Source organism: Erythranthe guttata, chromosome 5, assembly GCF_056151865.1.
Source record: "Erythranthe guttata isolate IM_541 chromosome 5, IM_541, whole genome shotgun sequence".
NCBI lineage: Eukaryota > Viridiplantae > Streptophyta > Magnoliopsida > Lamiales > Phrymaceae > Erythranthe > Erythranthe guttata.
In genome coordinates this window covers 14,313,440-14,335,162 of record NC_142537.1, presented here as the reverse complement: position 1 = coordinate 14,335,162, position 21,723 = coordinate 14,313,440, and the positions used below count along the sequence as shown (strand labels likewise).

The 21,723-nt window shown below is 31.6% G+C and overlaps 2 long non-coding RNA genes across 3 annotated transcripts; both read right to left on the bottom strand.

The window, feature by feature from the left end:
• Window positions 1-12,729: 12,729 nt before the first annotated feature.
• On the bottom strand, window positions 12,730-13,754 carry LOC105952514 (uncharacterized). Its single transcript, XR_016031131.1, has 3 exons — window positions 13,620-13,754; window positions 13,402-13,463; window positions 12,730-13,159 (listed from the first exon to the last, which is right to left on the bottom strand). It is a non-coding gene; the product is annotated as an uncharacterized LOC105952514 (long non-coding RNA).
• Window positions 13,755-13,788: 34 nt separating this feature from the next.
• Window positions 13,789-15,437, bottom strand: LOC148770706 (uncharacterized). Of its 2 annotated transcripts, none has more exons than XR_016031129.1 (3): window positions 14,965-15,437; window positions 14,096-14,165; window positions 13,789-13,995 (listed from the first exon to the last, which is right to left on the bottom strand). It is a non-coding gene; the product is annotated as an uncharacterized LOC148770706 (long non-coding RNA). The 2 variants fall into 2 exon arrangements; XR_016031130.1 differs by having other exon boundaries at window positions 13,826-13,999; window positions 14,965-15,433.
• Window positions 15,438-21,723: the final 6,286 nt, after the last annotated feature.

Here is a 21,723-nt window from a genome sequence, read left to right as displayed (position 1 = left end):
ATATAATGAATATTATTTGCCCGAACAATAATATTATTAATATTATTGTCTAAGATAGTTAAATTACTGTTGGAGACAGTAATTTAGCAGCCAAGGCAATAATATTAATTAAAATAATTTTTTTTAAGAAAATTTAAAAAAAAAAAGTCAATTAACAGTTAAATTAATGTCTCCGACAGTTAAATAACTGCTCGAGACAGTAATTTAGCAACGAATACAGTAATATTAATTAAAAATATTTTTTTTAAGAATAAAAAATTCAATTAACAGTGAAATTACTGTCTCCGACAGTTAAATAACTGTTGGGGACAGTAATTTAGCAACGGATACAGTAATATTAATTAAAATATTTTTGAAGAAAATAAAAAGTCAATTAACAGTTAAATTACTGTCTCCGACAGTTAAATAACTGCCGGAGACAGTAATATAAATTGAAATATTTTTTTAAGAAAAAACAAAATTATAAAAAAAAAAAAAAAAGAGTCAAAGCCGGAAACCGGGCGGTCAACGGCAGTTGACAGGCCGGAAAAAAAATTCATGGAAAAAAAAAATTCAAAAAAAAAAAAAAAACAAGTCAACGCCGGTCATCGGCGGCGGCCGGCGGTCTCCGGTGGTGGCGGGTCAAAATTGGGGTCAAAATTGAAATTATGGTTAAAATTGGTTAATTGATGAAATTGGGCTAAATTGGGGTGTAAATCATGAAATTGGAGTTGAATTGGGTTTCAATGAATTCAGGGTAATTTTGGTATATATAAATGGATTTTCTTTATTTGCAAATAAGTTTGAATGTGCTTGATTTATTTGAAAAACAAAAAAGTTGGATGTCCCTCTTTTAATTAAGTGCCCTTGTCATGGGCGTGTTTGATAGCACTGAATGAGCGCTGATTGGCAAAAATTACTTATTCGGTCAGTGCCTAGATTATTAAGCGTGTTTGGTGTTGATAGCTGAATGGGGTGGTTTAGCGCTTATTGATTCATAAAAAAAATTGTGACTCATCCAGAGGCAAAACTGAATGGATTTTGGACGAATATATCCCTATGGAGATTTTATATTGCACCGGCCACTGCACCACTATTACATATCTTTTATTTTTCCATTTTAAATAATAAATATATTATATTAAATTGTATGTGTTGGTTTAGTTCCTAATATACTACGACACTTTATATATTTGATATTTTTAATTAAAAACTTTAATATCAAAATTGAATTTATGCTTATGTACTTCCACTAAAATAGTATGATGCAATAATTATAAGGGTTGTAGTTACAAGTCTAATTTTATTCGAGTATTATTTTGTTTGTAAATGAACTTGTATGTTCAACAATTTTTTCAAGGATTTATTAAAAAAAATTATGTTCATTTTAGCAAATTAAATGTTTAGGTTAATTTCAATTTTAATGTATTTCTATGCTTTAGCAACTTTATTTTTATTAGTTGTTTGAATTTAAAATTTATATTTTATTTATGCTAAATATTTAATATATATTACTTTATATCCATATGTTTAATGACTATCAAAATTTTATATTTTATAAATTTAGTAGGTCATATTAAAAAGTTGTGTTTAGTCATATACGCTAATTAAATTTAATTAACAACTAATGTTTCAACTTATGCAACATAAGGGTATAACAGGAAAATAATAGTATTCAGACATTATTGACATTCAGTTTTCAAATGAACTTAGGGCATGTTTGATAAGCTCTGAATGGGCTCTGAATAATGTTAATCTCTTACTCGGTCAGTGCTCACCTTATTAAGCGTGTTTGGTGTGTGCTTCTGAATAAAGTGGTTAAGTGCTTACCGAATCAGTCCAAAATATTTGGCTGAATCATCCAGAGGTAAAGCTGAACATCACGTAGACCAATTTATCCCTACAAAAACATATAATATTATATTCTCTAAAAAAGAAGAAGAAAACCACTAACTTTTTTATTTTATTTTATTTTGAATAAGCATTTACTTTTATTTTCAAATTTTATATATACTGAAATTAGTATGTGTGGTTGGACCTTGGGATTCTGTTCTCAATATAATTTACTATTTTTTTTTTATCTTCAACTAATTTTAACTTTAGTACATGACTACCGTATTATGTTTGATAACAATGGATGGTTCCTTCATTGTTAGGCATATTTTTTTTAAAACTTCTTATTCTATTTCATAATTTAATTTTCTCACTTTATTTTAGTCGACTAGGTATTTTAGTGAAAATTTAAAATGTACCTTTTACTTTTATATATTTTTGAGAAAAAAAAAATTAGATTTATAATATTTATTTTTATCTAAAGAAATATAAAAAATAACAATTAAAAAGGTCGTAGTTATAACTTTATGTTTATATATAATTGATAGTTTTATTTGTAAATACATTTTATATTCAACTATTATGTGGTTAATATAGTAAAATTATATCATTCAGAAATAATATATTTTTAAGTATCAAACAAACTTAAACGTTCAACATTCAGCATTCGAATACTGATCCTAACCATTCAGTACTGTATTCAGCATTCAGTGTTCAGTGCTTAATTCTGTCAAACAAAGCCTTAATTGTTCAGCATTCAGCATTCAGACACAGCTCTTGGCCATTCAGATATTTATCCAACATTCAGCGTTCAGTACTTAATTCTATCAAACGAGGCCTAAATATCCCCGTGGATAGAATGTGATTTTTCTTATTTTTTTCTAAGAAATATACCAAAATCCACCCCATTCAAACTTATTTGCAAATAAGGAAAATTCCTTTATATATACCAAAATTACCCCCAATTCATTGAAACCCAATTCAACTCCAATTTCATGATTTACACCCCAATTTAGCCCAATTTCATCAATTAACCAATTTTAACCCTAATTTCAATTTTGACCCCAATTTTAACCCTAATTCTTATCAATTCCACCCATTATGCTCTTACTTCTTAAATATTACACATTGACCCCGGATTTAAACAAATATATCACATTAACCCCCAAAACTTTTTTTTTTTCAGAAAATAAATTTTTTTTCTGAAATATTTTTTTTCCGGCCAGATTCCGGCGTTGACTTTTTTTTTTTTTTTTTTTTTTGAATTTTTGTTTTCCTGAAATTTTTTTCCGGCCGGTCAACGGCCGTTGACCGCCGGGTCTCCGGCGTTGACTTTTTTTTTTTTTTTTTTTTTTAATAATTTTGTTTTTTCTTAAAAAAAATATTTTAATTAATTTTACTGTCTTGGCTGCTAAATTACTGTCTCCGGCAGCTATTTAACTGTCGGAGACAGTAATTTAACTGTTAATTGACTTTTTTTTTTCTTCAAAAATATTTTAATTAATATTACTGTATTCGTTGCTAAATTACTGTCTCCAGCAGTTATTTAACTGTCGGAGACAGTAATTTAACTGTTAATTGACTTTTTTATTCTTAAAAAAAATATTTTTAATTAATATTACTGTATTCGTTGCTAAATTACTGTCTCCAGCAGTTATTTAACTGTCGGAGACAGTAATTTATCTGTTAATTGACTTTTTTATTCTTGAAAAAAATATTTTTAATTAATATTACTGTATTCGTTGCTAAATTACTGTCTCCAGCAGTTATTTAACTGTCGGAGACAGTAATTTAACTGTTAATTGACTTTTTTTTTTTTTTTTCCTTACAAAAAAAATTATTTTAATTAATATTACTGTGTTGGATGTTAAATTACTGTCTCCAACAGTAATTTAACTGTCTTAGACAATAATATTAATAATATTACTGTTCGGAAAAATAATATTCATAATATTACTGTCCCAAACAGTAATATTACTGCCAGAGACAGTAATTTAGTAGTCAAGACAGTAATATTAATTAAAGTATTTTTTTTCTAAGAAAAAACAATTCAAAAAAAAAAAAAAAAAAAAAAAAAAAAGTCAACGCCGGAATCTGGCCGGAAAAAAAACATTTCAGAAAAAAAATTATTTTCTGAAAAAAAAAAAGTTTTGGGGGTTAATGTGATATATTTGTTTAAATCCGGGGTCAATGTGTAATATTAAGGAAGTTAGAGCATAATGGGTGGAATTGTTAAGAATTATATTATTGAGGGTATTTTAGACTAAAGACATGGGGATGGGTTTAATTGAGAGACTATTTTTTTTGTGGACTAAAATGCATTTAAGTCCCATGTGATGGGTCTTTTTGCCATTTGCCCTTTTTTTAATTTTTGAAAATTACGAATTTTTTATTTATTCTTCTACTATATTTATATAAAATTACTAAAGATAGCCTAAAACGGCAAAAAGGCACAGGGCGACTCCATACGACGGAGTGATAGCTTTTGAGAATTAGTGGAATAAAAGATTGTAATACAATTCTTCTTCTTTTTCTTCTTCTGTTTTTACCGTAAGAAATTCTATTTTTTTGCTGGTGATCTGTGTTCGATGTTAATTGACTTATTTCATTTTGGTAAGTTGTTTTCGAAATTATTTTGCTCGGGATAATTAGTGTGTGATCTTTAATATATTTATTATTGTGAAGAAAACTTGAATTTCATGAAGAAACTGATCAATGAATGAGTACAAAGTTCAATATACTACCATTTGCTTCCCAAAAAAATGTGACGAGCTTCAAAATAGCTAAGCTTCAATATATATCTTTTTGATATTACTAGGAAGGTGAGCGTGCGTGTACTCCTGCATCAAGAATCTCAGTTATGCTAATTTTTACCTCTTTATCGACCATTTCTTCTACAATTTGGTTAACATCTACATCCATATCATCCACCAAGTTGAGTGGTTGAACAACGAACTTAGTATCTCGTCTTATAATAATTAGGGGCTTTAAGATATAGGTCCCTGGTGAGAAAACATATTAGAACTAAATGACAAGTCTAACTAAACATTAGCTTCACATCCTTTATAAATTTCATTCCAATAATGCCCCCACATACAAAAAATGAAATATGCATCAAGTAATATTTAATCTGAATTTATCATTTTTTTCATTCTACATTTAACATTTTGATTTTTTTCGCATCTAGCATTTTTATTATTATTTTTTTCGTAGAACATTTTTTTTTGTCCCTGGTGAGAAAACATATTAGAACTAAATGACAAGTCTAACTAAACATTAGCTTCACATCCTTTATAAATTTCATTCCAATAATGCCCCCACATACAAAAAATGAAATATGCATCAAGTAATATTTAATCTGAATTTATCATTTTTTTCATTCTACATTTAACATTTTGATTTTTTTCGCATCTAGCATTTTTATTATTATTTTTTTCGTAGAACATTTTTTTTTGTATTTTCGTATTTTTTCCTTTTTTTTCTACATAATATTGAAAATTATGATTTTTTAATTTTTTTCGGCCGTAGTCTTCTATAGAAACCCGTAGAACACCATAGGAACCTATAGTAATCCGTAGTCACATATTCTTAAAACCCTAATTCCTCCTTTGAACCCTAGCCGTCAGATACCATAGACACCCATAGATACTCATAGACATCTATAGACATGAAATCGAAAAATCTTAGATCCGCCCCACCAAACCGTAGATCTCCTCCACCAAACCCTAGATCTGCGACACCAACATCACCACGCCGCTACACCCACGCTGCCATAACCCCCCTAACGACGAGCACCACTGACACCATCCCCTCAGCCCTAAGCATCGCCGCCCAACGAGCCCATCCTCATGACCGGCGCCGCTCACCACCAGCGCCTCCCCAGAGCCGCCGCCGTCGCCATCACCATCCCTCCCTACCGCCTCCAGCAACGCCATAGTCCATTTCATGGTTATAGCCACCGCTTCCTCTCAAATCATGGGATGGAGTTGTGGCGAGAGATATAGCTTGAGGTCGAGAAAAATAAATCGAGAGCGAGAGCCAGAGAGATAGCGAGAAGAGAGAGCAGAGACAGAGAGAGCCGAGAGCGAGAGAACCCGAGAGAGAAGAAGAATAACGGAGAAAAATAGATCTGATAAAAACGTGAATAAGTGGGTTATAAGATTTAGGGTATAAGGGCAATATAGGGATTAAAAAAAAATATAAGGATGTGGGTCATATATTATTTCAATCTAAGGATTTAATTAAAAAATTGGATTTAGATTTGTCATTTAGTTCAAATTAGGTTTCGTATGAGGGGCTCATAGCATATTACCCCTAATAATTATTGTGCCTCTCAAAATATTCCGCGATTCGAACTAACTTTTGAGTCACCTCGAGTGTGTTAAATTTATACAATTTCATTATATCACGAATTGAAGCATTCAATTCTTTCAATTACCGCAAACTTTTCTTATTATATACAATAGAAGTACTACTATTATAGTAAGAGTTAATTGCAAATACTACCCATGTGTTATTTCTAATTCGCAAATGCCCCTGTAAAAAAAAACTTAGCAACACCCCTTTTTGTTAACAAAGTCAGGGCATCGAGACCCCTGGAGGCAAATCGTATCACTCACTCGCGGGTTGTGCGACTTTTTATGGTTATTTTTAGGGTGAAATGTCATAAACACCCTTTTATATAAAAACCAAAAAACTTGTTGGTTAAATTATGAATAACCTAAACTTATAGGACCAAATTATAATTTCAAGAATTGCAAAATAATAATGTAAAAAATATAATAAATCATCAAAAAAAAAAGAAAAAATAAGAGAGATAATATAGAGTTCGTTTTCGATACCGATGACATTACGTTGAAGGATTTTGAATGGAGTTGGGAGAAATAGTTCTTGTCCTTTTTTCGATTTATTCAATGCGACCATTATTATCGGGTTCGAGTCTCTACTGTAAAGCAATTATGTTTGAAATTAATCAAGAATTTGTTTTTTTCTTGATCGCACCTGTTTCATTGTTTAATTTCTCATATATATATATATATATATATATATATATATATATATATATATATATATATATATATATATATATATATATATATATATATATATATATATATATATCAAATTTTAATGATAATCCGTCTAGGAAAAAAACAAATATATTACCTCTAAGAGATAATAAAATGTAAGTATTTAATATGTATATGCAGCATAATTTTTGATAAATTAAAAGAAATTTTATATTGGGAAAAATAATCATAATATAGTTTACAAACATTAAGAGATAATAAGATGTAGGCATCAGCCAAGAATGAGAACCAGTAAAATAAAAACAGAAAGCTTCGATTATTAATAATGCTTTTCGGAAGATAACAAGAAAACTTAACTGGTTAGAAGCTCGTTTTATTTCTCACCGACAATTCCTCATTCCGATTTTTGCAACGCCTCGATGAACGCATCCTTCACAAGAGGATTTGAAGCTGCTATTCGCTGAGATGTAATATCAAATTCCTTACCCGATCTGTCACAATAAAACAATCATAATTTTAATCCGAAAAAATTAACTTATTGGAAGGTATATTTATGAATTTAGTACCGCTGTGTTATATTGAATTGCTAAAAGACTCCCCGTGATATTAAAATTAGCAATAAACCCTTCTTGAGCAGTTAATTACTTATATTTCAACTTCTTTTTCAAGGGTCCTTTTGCAAAATAAGAATGAGATGAACCTTTTTTTTTTTTTTTTTTTTTGAGGAATTGATATCTACGGATCAAATACGAGTCCACCAGCTTCAGTTATACATCCCTGAATAAACGGGGCCCAACTTCACTAATTTATCGAACATTTTTAGAAATTGGAATAGTTTTAGAAAATATTACCAAGGGCTTCTAAAATTGAGCTCGTAGAATAAATCAAACCTTCCACATGCAATCCCACATAGATTTAATGCACAAGAGTCACTCATACGAAGAGATCTAACTTGTTCAAGTGATCATAAATCAATGCTCTCAGCTATTTTTCTGCATGAAAAGTAAAAAAAGTAAATAAATAAATAAACGAAAAATATGGTGAAAGAAATTTTTGTTGTGGGACCCACTACTGACTACTAAGTTACAACCGTGAAGTGTACGCTGTTGACCCTATTTGTAGAGGCGTCCACAAGGGGGTGTTGGTGACTTTTTTTTTCAGAGGAAGTATTAATTTGTCAATTAGATTTAACACGGGATCAACCAGGTAGCATTTTTTACCGACATCGGCACCGCGCGATGCAAGCCGCAAGGACTCGATCGCGACGGCGACGGTCGTCGTTCGCATAGAGCGTGAAACGCATTTTCTTGGGGTAAATAGAGGGCCAACGCCTCGTACCCACTCAATTTTCCGCATCCGAGAGATCGAGCGTGCCGCCGTGCGCCAACAACCCGGGGACAGTAACGTGATGTGGAACACGACGGATGCTTCATGGTCCATCCCACGCCGCAGCTTTGAAAAGAATGCAACGCAAGACGAAACGGGGCACTTTTAACCGACACGATACCATCACAATAGGTACGCAGCACAGGAAACCGACACCGATCAAGGCACACTTGAACCGACGATTGAAGAGGCGCGTAGTATTTGCAATAAACTCATGATAGTAACTACTAAATTTGCTTCATTTATAGGGCCTTCACTAGATTGTGTCCCCGCACCAAATTTCTCCAGCAAATGGAACTATATGCTATTCTACTTGCCATAATCATTCCTCTAAGGCTAGCTAGATTTAATCCAAGAACTTCGCAATCAAGTGATGAATAATATGATCCAACGCGCAGTGGCGTATCTAGTGTGGTCCAAGGGTGTGCTACTGCACACCCTTAATTTAAAAAAAAATGTATTTCCTATATATTTAGTAATATATAACTTCAAATGTAAAACCTAGCCAATGCAATGCTGTAGCTGAACTGGTTAAATGCTTTATACCATTCTGCAGAGGTGCATGGTTAGACACCGAGAATCCGAACACCTCTCTATTACTTTTTCTTTTTTATTCCTAATTTTCCCATTACATACAATATTTCAATTGTTTTGAATATGTGGGTATTTTTTAGTATTTAAAAAAATCTCCTTATATAACATATATTTTGCTATTTGTAACTTTAATTTATTTACCATTTCTTTAATATTAAATATAATACAAATTATTCCAAAATTCTAAATATTGTATATAATATATGTATTATTTCAATTTTTTTTCTAAATTTACAACTATGTGGGTTTTTTTTTTTTTTGAAAATTCAAAATCTTTTTTATTCCTAATTTTCCCATTACATACAATATTTCAATTGTTTTGAATATGTGGATATTTTTTAGTATTTAAAAAAAATCTCCTTATATAACATATATTTTGCTATTTGTAACTTTAATTTATTTACCATTTCTTTAATATTAAATATAATACAAATTATTCCAAAATTCTAAATATTGTATATAATATATGTATTATTTCAATTTTTTTTCTAAATTTACAACTATGTGGGTTTTTTTTTTCTTTTTGAAAATTCAAAATCTGCTAATGAAATGTACAGTTTGTCACTAACTTTAATATGTTTAAGGCTCCTTTAATATTTTCACCAATTTTATGTCTAAATATTTTCTAAATTTGCCCAAAAATGGTAAAATAATCCCTTTAAATTTAAAAATTTTAAAGATTTTTTATTATTCAATGTATACAGTATTCAAAAAAAAAATTTGTGGGCGCTGCCCCCGAACCCCCGTAAACTATTAGCCAACCATTATATTTTTCACTATATTTAATTTCGAACACCCTTGGCAAAAATCCTGAATTCGACGCGTATTCATGGTTCGGCAAGGTGGAAAATTATCGGTTGAGATTAAAGGACTAGCTTGTAGTACTATTCTGCAGTTACATTATTAATTAGCGGTTCAGATGATTTGTTTGATCCTGCATCTGGTGCCATGGAGGAGCTGAAAATGCTTAATGGTGTTACAACTTACATGGGAAGCCAAATTTTGCTGATTATTTCCATTCTTGAGACAAATGGGAAAATTTAGGGAAACATAGGAAAAAACTGTCGGTATTTTTGTTGTTTGAGTTAAATATAAGTGAATTTAATTTATTTTCTCAAAATTATTTGTTGGTGAATGAGAAAATTAATTATTAACTTAAAGTATTTAATTATGGAAAATAATAGGTGAAAAGTCACCATTAAAACATGGAGGTGTTTAGTTTATATGAAAAGAATATAGAGCTTTCATGAATTATTATTTTCCTTAAGAGTTGTGATTGTTGCCTCAACTATTGATAATCTATAAATAGATCCTACAAGCCACCATTTGAATTAACCATTCGTTTTCACTCCATTCCGTGTTTGTTCATTATAGTTCTTTTTTCTTTACCCCAAAAATATTATTTGTGAATATTTCTTCCGTATTCATATAATTAAGAGTTCAAAAGCATGTTTGGGGGTTCGTAGATTTTGATATATGTAGTGATACATTATCAAAATAAGGTCGTTGTATCTTGGAAGACAATAACCTTGAGCACCAGTGCGGGGCAATAATGTTCATAAGAACAAAGAACGAATCAAAGTTTTTAGGAGAAGTCCAAGTTTCTACAATTAACATAAACCGAAACAAAATTGTTTAAATCTCATTATACCCACAATTTCTCTCTCACGATGTTCTCTCTGCTCTCCACCACCTAAACCTTCATTCCTCTCTCCCCCACATTCCTATGACTGTGCCTCCTACGAGCACAACCTGGCCACCTTGAAAGCCAAACTATATTCTTCCACTTGCCCACAAAAATAAACCCCCACCCCCGCCACCCCGTGAATACATCGACGAGTCTTTCGATTTTGTGTGTTTCAAGTCTTTACTAACTTCTTCGGATTGGAGTTTGGAATATGCTACAATCCATGGTCGGAAAAGAGCTTATCCCAGGAAGAGAATAAAATTTTGATAAAATCAGTGGTGCAACAAAACAGAAAAACCCGAAACCCGAAAAAGCTCTTCCACTAATTTCAACGTTTTTTTAAAATAACTCTCCTCGCAAAGCAAGATTCGCGTTCAATTAAATTCGAGTTTTTTCGCTAATGGTTAAAACAATATTTTGATATAATTTCTATTTTTTTTTAGGGTGACAAGATCCATGCTTCTATAAAACGTAATCACTTGAAAAAGTTTGAACTTATTGTGAATGAAGGTAATACCTACATATTTCAAAATTTTATGGTGGCTCCAAGCGATCCAAAATTCAGATAAACTCGCCATACTCACAAGATTGTGTTTATTAGCACTACTCGAGTAACTGATTTCCTTGCTGAAAATATTCCTGTTGTCACTTTTAATTTTACGGATTTCCGTGATATCATTAATGACGGGGATGATACATGGCTTTTAGGTAATTTCATTTTGTTAAATTATGTGTTCCATTAATCTATACCAAATTTTTTTTTTTGTATAACAATTATTTCCTTTTAGATGTTATTGGACATGTTATTGAAAGGGAGCTTTGAGAGAACTAAGCAAAAATGGGCGGAGCCACAAGCTGTTGGAAGTCGGCCTTCAAGACTTATCGTAAGTATGCGTTGTTTAATTTATTATTGTTTATATTTATTTATGTTTCTTATTTTTTCAATTGTTATTTCCAGTGGCAACAAACTTAAATGTGCTCTATGGGACTACTATGCTGAGGAACTGTCCACACATTTGATCAATGACAGATCGGATAGCCCTATCATTATTGTTTTGCAATTATGCATGGTAAAAAGTTTCAATGGTAAGTACTTACATTTAGTTACATGTTGATTAAGTTAAGTTTAAGTTATTGTTAATGATCTACTTTATTTATTTGCATTGTAGGCAAGAATAGTATTTCCAACGCTTTCCACAACAGTAACTTTTTCACTCCCTCTGTACATTTTATTTGCATCTGTATATTTTTCTCATGTGTTTGTATTGATACGGTAAGGATTCTCCCTTTCATCTTTTTTTCACTCCCTCTGTACATTTTATTTGCATCTGTATTTTTCTCATGTGTTTGTATTGCACCCTTTCATCTTTTATATCAATTCGTGGACTTTGGTAATCAACCGGAAGGATGATATCGAAAGACTTAATACCCAATTCAGCACAGGCTTTCCTTTTCATACCCACATAGCTCTGTGAATCCTTCATTTTCCCCACTATTACCACTGCTAGACCCGACACCTGAGTTTCAACTCACTACCATTGAAAAAATTACACGATTTCTGCCAATGTGAGCAGGATAATTGTTCAAAAATGCGAATAAAATCACTAGGCCAAAATGGTCGACTGGCGACGAAATGTGGCGACGAAAATGTACATTTGGCGACGATTTTTTAATGTTTGCGACGAATTGTTTTCGTCGCCAAACCCTACAGAACACGTCGCAAAACTCCCCGTCGCAAGGTCTGCGACGAAAAGTCATTTTCGACGCCAAGTTTGGCGACGAATTTCGTCAATCGTCGCCAAATTAGTATTTTCTGAAAAAAAATGTTTTTTTAATGATCGCGACGGATCCTATACTTTCGTCGCTTCCCAGTTGCGACGAACAAATAATAAGTCGCAACATGTTGCGACAAATTATATGTTCGTCGCTACATAAAGCGACGTTTTGTGACGATTGCGTCGCTACATTTTCGAAAATATTTGCGACTAATAGCCATTTTCGTCGTAAGACCCACGAGTTATTTGCGACGATTTGTGTTATTTATTCGTCGCTAGTTACTACAGTTTCTGTTAGCGACTATTTTGTATTTTAGTCGCAAGTTTTTTTTTTTATATATATAAATTCTGGTTTATTTATTTTTTCAATTAACAAATTCAACATGTATTCAGCAGTTGTACAAAAAAAAAATAATACTTATCAAAAATATTAAAACCTTCAATCAAAAAAAAAATATTAAAACCAATTATACGGATTAAATATCAAGGTAGCACAAAACATAAATTAAAAAAGTACATAAAAACTTAAAAGCATATAATGTAGTGTTTCAAACTTTAATTCAAAAACTAAACAAAGTTCAAAAACCAAAACGGCCGACCAAGGTGTTCACAATTTCTCGGGTTTCTTTCAATTCCGCTTCCAATCTTTCCATTTTTTCATCTTTAAGTTGCATTTGCTCTTTCATTGAATTCATTTCCATTTGCACTTCCGGCGGAATTGTAGAAAATCTCGACTTTGAACTCTTTGTGGTGGTTGCAATCTTAATTTCAAGCCCTTTGCTTTTTTCGAGCACTTTTTCTATCGCAGTTGAGTTGGCCGTGCTTTCGTCACTTCCATAACGCATTGTCTCATCGTACACTCGTTCCAAATCAGCCTGAAAATAATTAAGTACACTTGTTTAGCAAAAATTTCGACAGAATAACAACTAATAAATGAACATCCCAAAAAAACCATCCATGTATACAACAACTTAACATTATCCCTGCGACTTTGTTCTATGATTGGTCAAAGCAGTGGAGCAAAATCAGACATGAAAGCAACACTTCGTCAGATATCATTTTTTTTAATCTCAAATGTCAAAAGAGTAAGTGATATGTCATAAGACCACATGCATACCAATGCCGAGATGCGTATCCATGCTTGCATATCTGGCTGTTCCAGTCAAATTTTTATTTTCTCTGCATTCAACAGTATAATATAGCTGAATTATGCTGATCAAAATACAATATGGATTTGAATATATCATAGAAATTTTACAAAGAAGTCAACAATGAGAGCCTAAATACATACTGAAGATCCATGTTTTGAAGGTATCATTATTGAAGACAGCTTACCTATATGGGATATGCTGATGAGTTGAGGAGTCTCTATTTCTTGGCAAGTCCAAAATCAATGGCATAAACCTACCGGTCAAATTGATAGAGTCATTGATTCGACAAATATTCTAAAACCAAAACAGCACAAAAAATTAGAAATTGTTCAGGATCTTGACATTTTCAGTACATTATGAAACATGAAATTGTTCAAGATCTTGACCAAAAGCACAAGCAAACAGAATACCATACCATCTGATCCGCAAGCATGAGAAAAGTCTTTAGAGACAGCTTCCGACTACAGAAGTTAAACAGGTCTTCCAGACTAGGTCCCAATAAATCCATCACGAGAACATTATAGTCTCCTTCAACCCCAAACCATCTGACATTTGGAATTCTAGCTACCACAATTGGAAATTACCACATTTAGAACCCTTAAAAAAAACGAAAAGAACACCTAGCAATTAAAACTTGAAAAAAAAAAGAAAGATTATTACTTCCTCCTTGGAGTAGTTTGTACAACTTTGACTCGTAGAGCAACAGAGGATGTTTAGTCTTGACATTTTCCTGAAGATAGTTGAATTGTTTTCCAAATAAATGAGCAACAAACAATTGTCAAAGATATTAATGCATGGAAACAAGAGTAGAGAGCATATTGTTCAAGAAATTATATGAAGGAAGTGCATAGAAAATGGTAAAATAAAAAAATAAACGCCGGACAAAAGCATGGCAAGTGTTTCCAGTAAAATTTGTTGGAGAATCAAAACAAGATGGACTTCCCAGCAGTTTCATTACACGAAAGACTATCTATATGAATCTCAATTAAAAAAAAAAACGGTGAGTGACAGGTAAACTAATCATCATCAGTTCCACATTACAAATTATTACATAATTCTACAAGGAGAAAAAACCACGATAACAAGATCAGGGAGTCATCTTTACGATATTAACACCTACATGTTTACCATTTTTGAAATGTCCATATCTCAGAGAACCAATGTCAGAAGAACAAATATCCAATAGAAAAAGAAAGCCCCATGTTTATACAACCACAAATTCATGCTATTATATCTAATTTATTTTCGCCGTCAACGGAAAGAAAATATATCTTCTGAACATCAATTGCAATAAATACTGAAAACAGTTCACAATGTGAAAAAAAGGAAAAAAATTTACCCACAAACCCTTCAATGAAAAAGCAAACAATTACTAAACAAAACAATATTAGGGAGGGGAAAATAAGAAAATCCAAAAACCAAACAAATTTTCAGTTAGACGTAATAAACTATAACAAAGTTTTCAGATATCCAAAAACCAAACAAATTCTATCAATTCATGTTGACATAAGCATGGAGATCAAAGTTACTTTTTTGTGGTTGTTGATCGAGAGCTAGGTAGAGAGGAGCAAATTAGGGCTAGCTATTGACGGCGGAGAACAGCGGCGGACGGCGGAGTGATGGGCAGACGGCGGAGAGCAACGGCGGAGAGATCGATGGGCTGACGGTGGAGAGCAGCGGCGGACGGCGGAGAGATGGGCAGACGGCGGAGAGCAACGGCGGACAGATCGATGGGCTGACGGTGGAGAGCAGCGGCGGAGAGATGGGCGGAGGAGCGCAGCGGCGGACGGCGGACGGCGGAGAGATGGCGGAGGAGCGCAGCGGCGCACGGCGGACGGCGGAGAGCAGCGGCAGTGGCGGACGCCGGCGGCGAAGGGGGAGGCCCCGACGGAGGGGGGGCGCCGGCGGAGGGGAAGAGAAGAAAGAGAGAGAAATGAGAAGAAAATTGGAGAAAATGGGGAAAATGGGATTAGGGCCTGCAGTCTAATTAAAATGTTTGCGACGATTACAAACAAATCGTCGCAACGTCATATTTAAACGAATCTCGTAGCAACGTTTTTAAACACTTTCGTCGCAAACCAAAAAAAAAATTTAAATAGACTTGCGACGTTTCTATAGGAAACGTCGCTACATAAAAGCGGGATTTTTTCAATAATTATTTTGGCGACGATTATTACACTATAATAATTATAATTTTTTAACAAAATATTTTACGTGCGACGAATAAACTCTTTTCGTCGCTACGAATAAATATTATTTAATATTTCCTCTTTATTACGCTACGTTTATCCAAATTCGTCGCCAACCCAATAAAATGTTATTTTTCACAATTGCACTAGCGACGTATACGTCATATTCGTCGCTAAGGTAAAAAAATAAATTGCAAAAAGTATTTTTCATGCGTCGTTTATATAAAAACGTCGCTACGAGAGTGCTTTATTATTTATTTTTTTTGGTTTGCGACGTTTTAGTGAGATTAGTCGCATAGTTGCGACGATTACTATTATCGTCGCGAGATATTCCATCGAAATCTTATTTTCCGATATCTTGCGACGTTTTTTAGTCTAAATCGTCGCAAACTAGCGACGATTCCAGAATCGTCGCCAAAAAAAACGTCGCAAGTGAGCTGTTTTGGCCTAGTGAATTCAAACCCTAGATATACAGAATAGATCCAGAAAGAGAGAGAGAGAGAGCGAAGAGAGATGTAGAAAAAGGGAGAAAAAAAATTGTGCAGAGCACATATGACATGGGAGGATTTTTGTTTTACTCTTTTTTTATTTTTCTTTCTCTGTTTTATTAGATTGATATTGAATTCCATTTATTTTTCTTGAATTCTTTACATCCTCAATATATTGTTCAATTTTCATATAGAATGGCGCAAAACAGGACCAAAATGGCACAAACAACGACCAACCTCATTGATCTTAAGCCGTGTCGATTTGACTGGAAAGTGGTGGTTCGGGTCATGCGTCTGTGGAAAGTTCCTAGCAAAAGCAATCCAAATGAAAACATCAGTATCGATATGGTCTTAATAGACAATAAGGTAGTTATTTATTTATGTGTTTTTTTCGCTAATGGTTAAAACAATATTTTGATATAATTTCTAATTTTTTTTTAGGGTGACAAGATCCATGCTTCTATAAAACGTAATCACTTGAAAAAGTTTGAACTTATTGTGAATGAAGGTAATACCTACATATTTCAAAATTTTATGGTGGCTCCAAGCGATCCAAAATTCAGATCAACTCGCCATACTCACAAGATTGTGTTTATTAGCACTACTCGAGTAACTGATTTCCTTGCTGAAAATATTCATGTTGTCACTTTTAATTTTACGGATTTCCGTGATATCATTAATGACGGGGATGATACATGGCTTTTAGGTAATTTCATTTTGTTAAATTATGTGTTCCATTAATTTATACCAAAATTTTATGTTTTTTTGTATAACAATTATTTCCTTTTAGATGTTATTGGACATGTTATTGAAAGGGATGCTTTGAGAGAACTAAGCAAAAATGGGCGGAGCCACAAGCTGTTGGAAGTCGGCCCTCAAGACTTATAATATGTATGCGTTGTTTAATTTATTATTGTTTATATTTATTTCTGTTTCTTATTTTTTCAATTGTTATTTCCAGTGGCAACAAACTTAAATGTGCTCTATGGGACTAATATGCTGAGGTACTGTCCACACATTTGATCAATGACAGATCGGATAGCCCTATCATTATTATTTTGCAATTATGCATGGTAAAAAGTTTCAATGGTAAGTACTTACATTTAGTTACATGTTGATTAAGTTAAGTTTAAGTTATTGTTAATGATCTACTTTATTTATTTGCATTGTAGCCAAGAATAGTATTTCCAACGCAGTAAGTTACTAATTGTTAATGTTTTCTTAGACAACAAACATCAGATATCCATTTTCTTTTCTCCATTTATTATTGTCCTACGACTTATTATTTACAGAATTTTATTATTTTTTTCCCCTTTAATTAGATCTTATTAGATAAAAATTCGAAGAGTTCTCTTAAAAATTTTATATGCATATTAATATATAGGCAAATAAACTCTGATGTTACATAATGTAATATAATTTGATTAATATAATATATTTAATTTCATTAATATAATATATTAACTTCGCTAATTCATCTTTCATTGTCACTAAGAATTTAATAAATAAAATGTATAGGAGTTATCGAGGTCCGAAGAACGCATTCTAAACACGAAAAACTTTAATTTTTAAGAAATCAAAGTTTCCATGAATTTTGAAAAATCAAATAAAAAACCTTTATGATTAAAAAAAAGTACGGGTGTTTATAATTAAATAGGAGTTAATTTTTAAGAAATCAAATAGTGATATTTTTAATAAACTTCTATATTCTGACGATAACTCCTATTCTTAATAAACTTTGATTTCTTAAAAAAAAAAGTTCGGTAACTAATTTTGAAAAATCAGATTAAATGGGTTTATAATTAAAAAAAAAAAGTTAAGTGTGATAAAAGTAAGTTTTCGTACATACATTGAATTGTCCAATTGTAACTACCCATACCACCCACTATAGCACCCCACTACTTCACTACACACTGGCTTTTTTATTTGTTTATATATTCGGATAATTATATTTACATAGTAGTTTTTTAGAGAATAAATTTTCTATCCACTCTCCCACTACTTAGATAGTTACCATGTGTAAAACAACCGAAACAGTGGTTTTTTTAATATATATGCATACATATTTCATTCTCACATCCTCATTCACTTTTTAATCTGTATATCCTGAAATTTTTGTAGGATTTCTATAATGGCTCCTAATATCACAAATATTGTTGACCTTAGTCCCACTACAATGGCTTGGAGAGTTATTGTACGAGTAATTTTGTTTTGGTTTGTTCCGCATTATGACAACAAATATGTAATTGTTAGTCTTGATATGCTGCTCATGGATTCCAAGGTGATATGCAAAACGTTTATTTATTTATTTATTTATTTTAATTACGTCTACAAAATATATGTATATTGTTGATAATTTATATATACATTATATATACTTATGGTAGGGCGGCAAGGTACATGCCAGCATCAAAAAGCAACATATGACTACGTTCAAAGCTATACTAAAGGAAGAAAAAACATACATGTTTTGTAACTTCATCGTTAGTTCAAACAGTGGGAACGCTCGAATCACTGGCCATCGGTACAAAATTATAAGCATTGGATCAACCACCATCACATCATTCGGTGCAGAAGAAATTCCCAATCTTAGCTTTGACTTTATGGAGTTTAAACAAATTCAGAACAACAACAAAGATGATTGGTTAATAGGTAAAACTGTAATTTTCAGTCTCTTACTTATTTTCATTCGGTTACAGTGAAATCAATTAATGTACTGTTTCTTAGATGTAATTGGGCACGTGGTCGAGACAAATCCCACAAAGGAGATAGCCATGCATCAACAGAAGGACCAATAAATTACTTGATGTAGTTCTTCAAGACTTGAAGTAAGAATGATTGTATAATTCATTATAATTGCAACAGTTTTATCTAAAAGCAAATTTTCTAACCAACTTCATCATTCGTCTTTTAATTATATGTTGAATTTAATTTTTCTTTGTTTTTATGTGGGCAGTGGCAACAAAATTAATTGTGCTTTGTGGAACTCATATGCTGATAAATTGGATAGTTTTTTCGTCAATCACGACCCACAAAGTCCGGTTATCATTGTATTGCAACTTTGCAAAATAAAGAGTTTTAAAGGTAGATATAGTTATTTGGTCCAAGTAGGTTTCGTCTTTACGTCTTACTTAGTTTCATAATAAACATGTCAATATAATATATATTAAATTATATCACAGGTAAAAAGAATATTTCTTCTCACTATCACGGATCAAATCTGCTCATAAACCCAAACTTGAAAGAGGCTCTTAACTATAGAGACATGTAGTCTGTTTGTCCTTTCTTTTTCCCCAATTATATTTAATATGTGATTTCGTCTAATATCATAATTATTATTGTTTTCATCTTCAACATACATATGGACTTTTGTAAGGAGATGAATCTCTCACTCAAAGAGTATCTCAAATTTCAAGTGAACACTCAGTGTCCGTGAATGATGAGTTGTTGAGAAAATGAGTATTGCCGAGCTGGTAGATACACTGGATGTAAGTTGTTTTATATATACTAACATTATATTTGTTCAACGATTCATATAATATATGGATACAAAATTAATTTATATTATTATTTTAGGATTGTACCGTGGTTTTGCTAGCCACAATCTTCAAAATTGATTTGAAAAAGAAATGGTGGTATATTTCGTGCAAAAGTTGTATGAAGAAAGTCAGACCAAATGGATCCAAATATTTCTGTGAGAGGTGTGATAGGAATGTGCCTACTATACCTCGGTGAATTATAATATATTTAGGTTAAAAATTAATATTTTTATTATTAATCCATGAATATTAATAAAATTGAAGGAAAATCTTACGTGTTTGTATTCAGATATAGGATTGAGGTTACCATTGTTGATAGTACATCATCTACTTCTTTAGTGCTATTTGATGGAATGGTCAAACAATTTATCGGCAAAAGTGCAAGCGAGGTAGTTGGAGATATGAAAAAGGTGATAATCTTCTATCATATATTAAATATATACCATCATTGTTTCAAATTATTTATATTTTGATCATTAAATTATTATTGGATCATTTTGTTTATGAACTACTGAGCAACACGCTTCACATAGAGTTTCAGATGTTGGTTAATAAATAATTTTTATTTAAAATACAAATCAGTGAAATGAGTGTGAAGAAGAATTGGTCGCTTTACACCGTTAGGACGATGACAAACGATGAATAAAAGATAGAATGAAGGTGGATAAGAAAAAATATACATCCCTTTTTTTTAGAATCTACAATTATATTATTAATTTATTTTTGTTGCAGGCACTCGACGAAGAAGATTGAAAATTTTATTCAGCATGAAGATGAAAATTCAAGTGTATTACTCTATCTAAAATTTTGTTATATAAATATACATATAAACTTTAGTTTATTTTTTTTCCCTCGGTGATACATATTATAAGTCATGTTTTTTTTTTTAATTTTGAAACTTTCGTACGTAGTTAGTTTTGTTTCCACTTCGTTTTTATTAGTTATTTTGGTAGGTGGTTGCTATATCCCAGTTCTTTGCCTTTTCATGTTATTTCATGTTGTTATTATTGGTTTTGTTGCAAATCCATTAGTAATGCTTATTTTGATATTACTTTCCATAATATAAATTCAGATCAAATCCAGATTTTATATATTTTATATATAAGATATATATATTTATTTATTTTGTATTGGAGCTATGTTTGAGATTATGGTTTTTTTTATATGAATATTTTGAAGTGTAAAGCAGCAAATGTATATCATATTTGTGATAATTTGTGGTTTATTGCTCCGATTTAATAACTGAGTTGTTATTGTGTCGTTTCATTGAAATATATAACCCCGTGCAACGCACGGGTTCGGTTACTAGTTTTCTTAAATGCAAAACAATTTCAGCCATTATTTTCACAAACTATAAGAAGCAATATGCTGATTAATTTAATGAGTGACTAAACTGTGTATTTTATGTAGGCTAATTTCATTTATCTCCCATGTACTAATTATTTATCTCCCCTGTACTAATGAGAAACTTTCACTTGCATCCCTTGTACTATCAAAACCTTCACTTACCCCTTATGAATTTTATTTTGTACCTATTATACCTTTCCTTAAGCTAAATATCTCCTTTATTTCCAATAATAATTTCTACAAATTCCATTATTTTACATAATCATTTAATTGTAATTAATATTTTTTAATTTCGATTTATTTTTATTTTCGTCCAATTTCATAGAATTTTTTTTCTTAAAAGTAAAGTATATAAAAAAAAGACAATAAACATAAAATTATTTTCTTTATTTTAAACTTGAACGTATAAATTGGGGTCATTAGCAATAACCCCTCCTATAGATAAAAAATAGTGATATATCCATACCATAATTCTTCCTTTGTGATAACCCCTAGAATATTTATTTCCATATTGCCCTCGCAGCAATTATCACAATTTGTAACACCTAACCATGATTTTCGAAATCCCTAATAATATGGGCGGCTAAATGCCTATTAATTTTGAAATCCCTAAATATGGGCGCCTAAATCTCTATTAATTAGCATTAATATCTGCTTTCCAATCAAAACTGCTTTCATATTAAAAAAATCAAATTACATAAAATCCGCTGAAGAAGACGCACGAA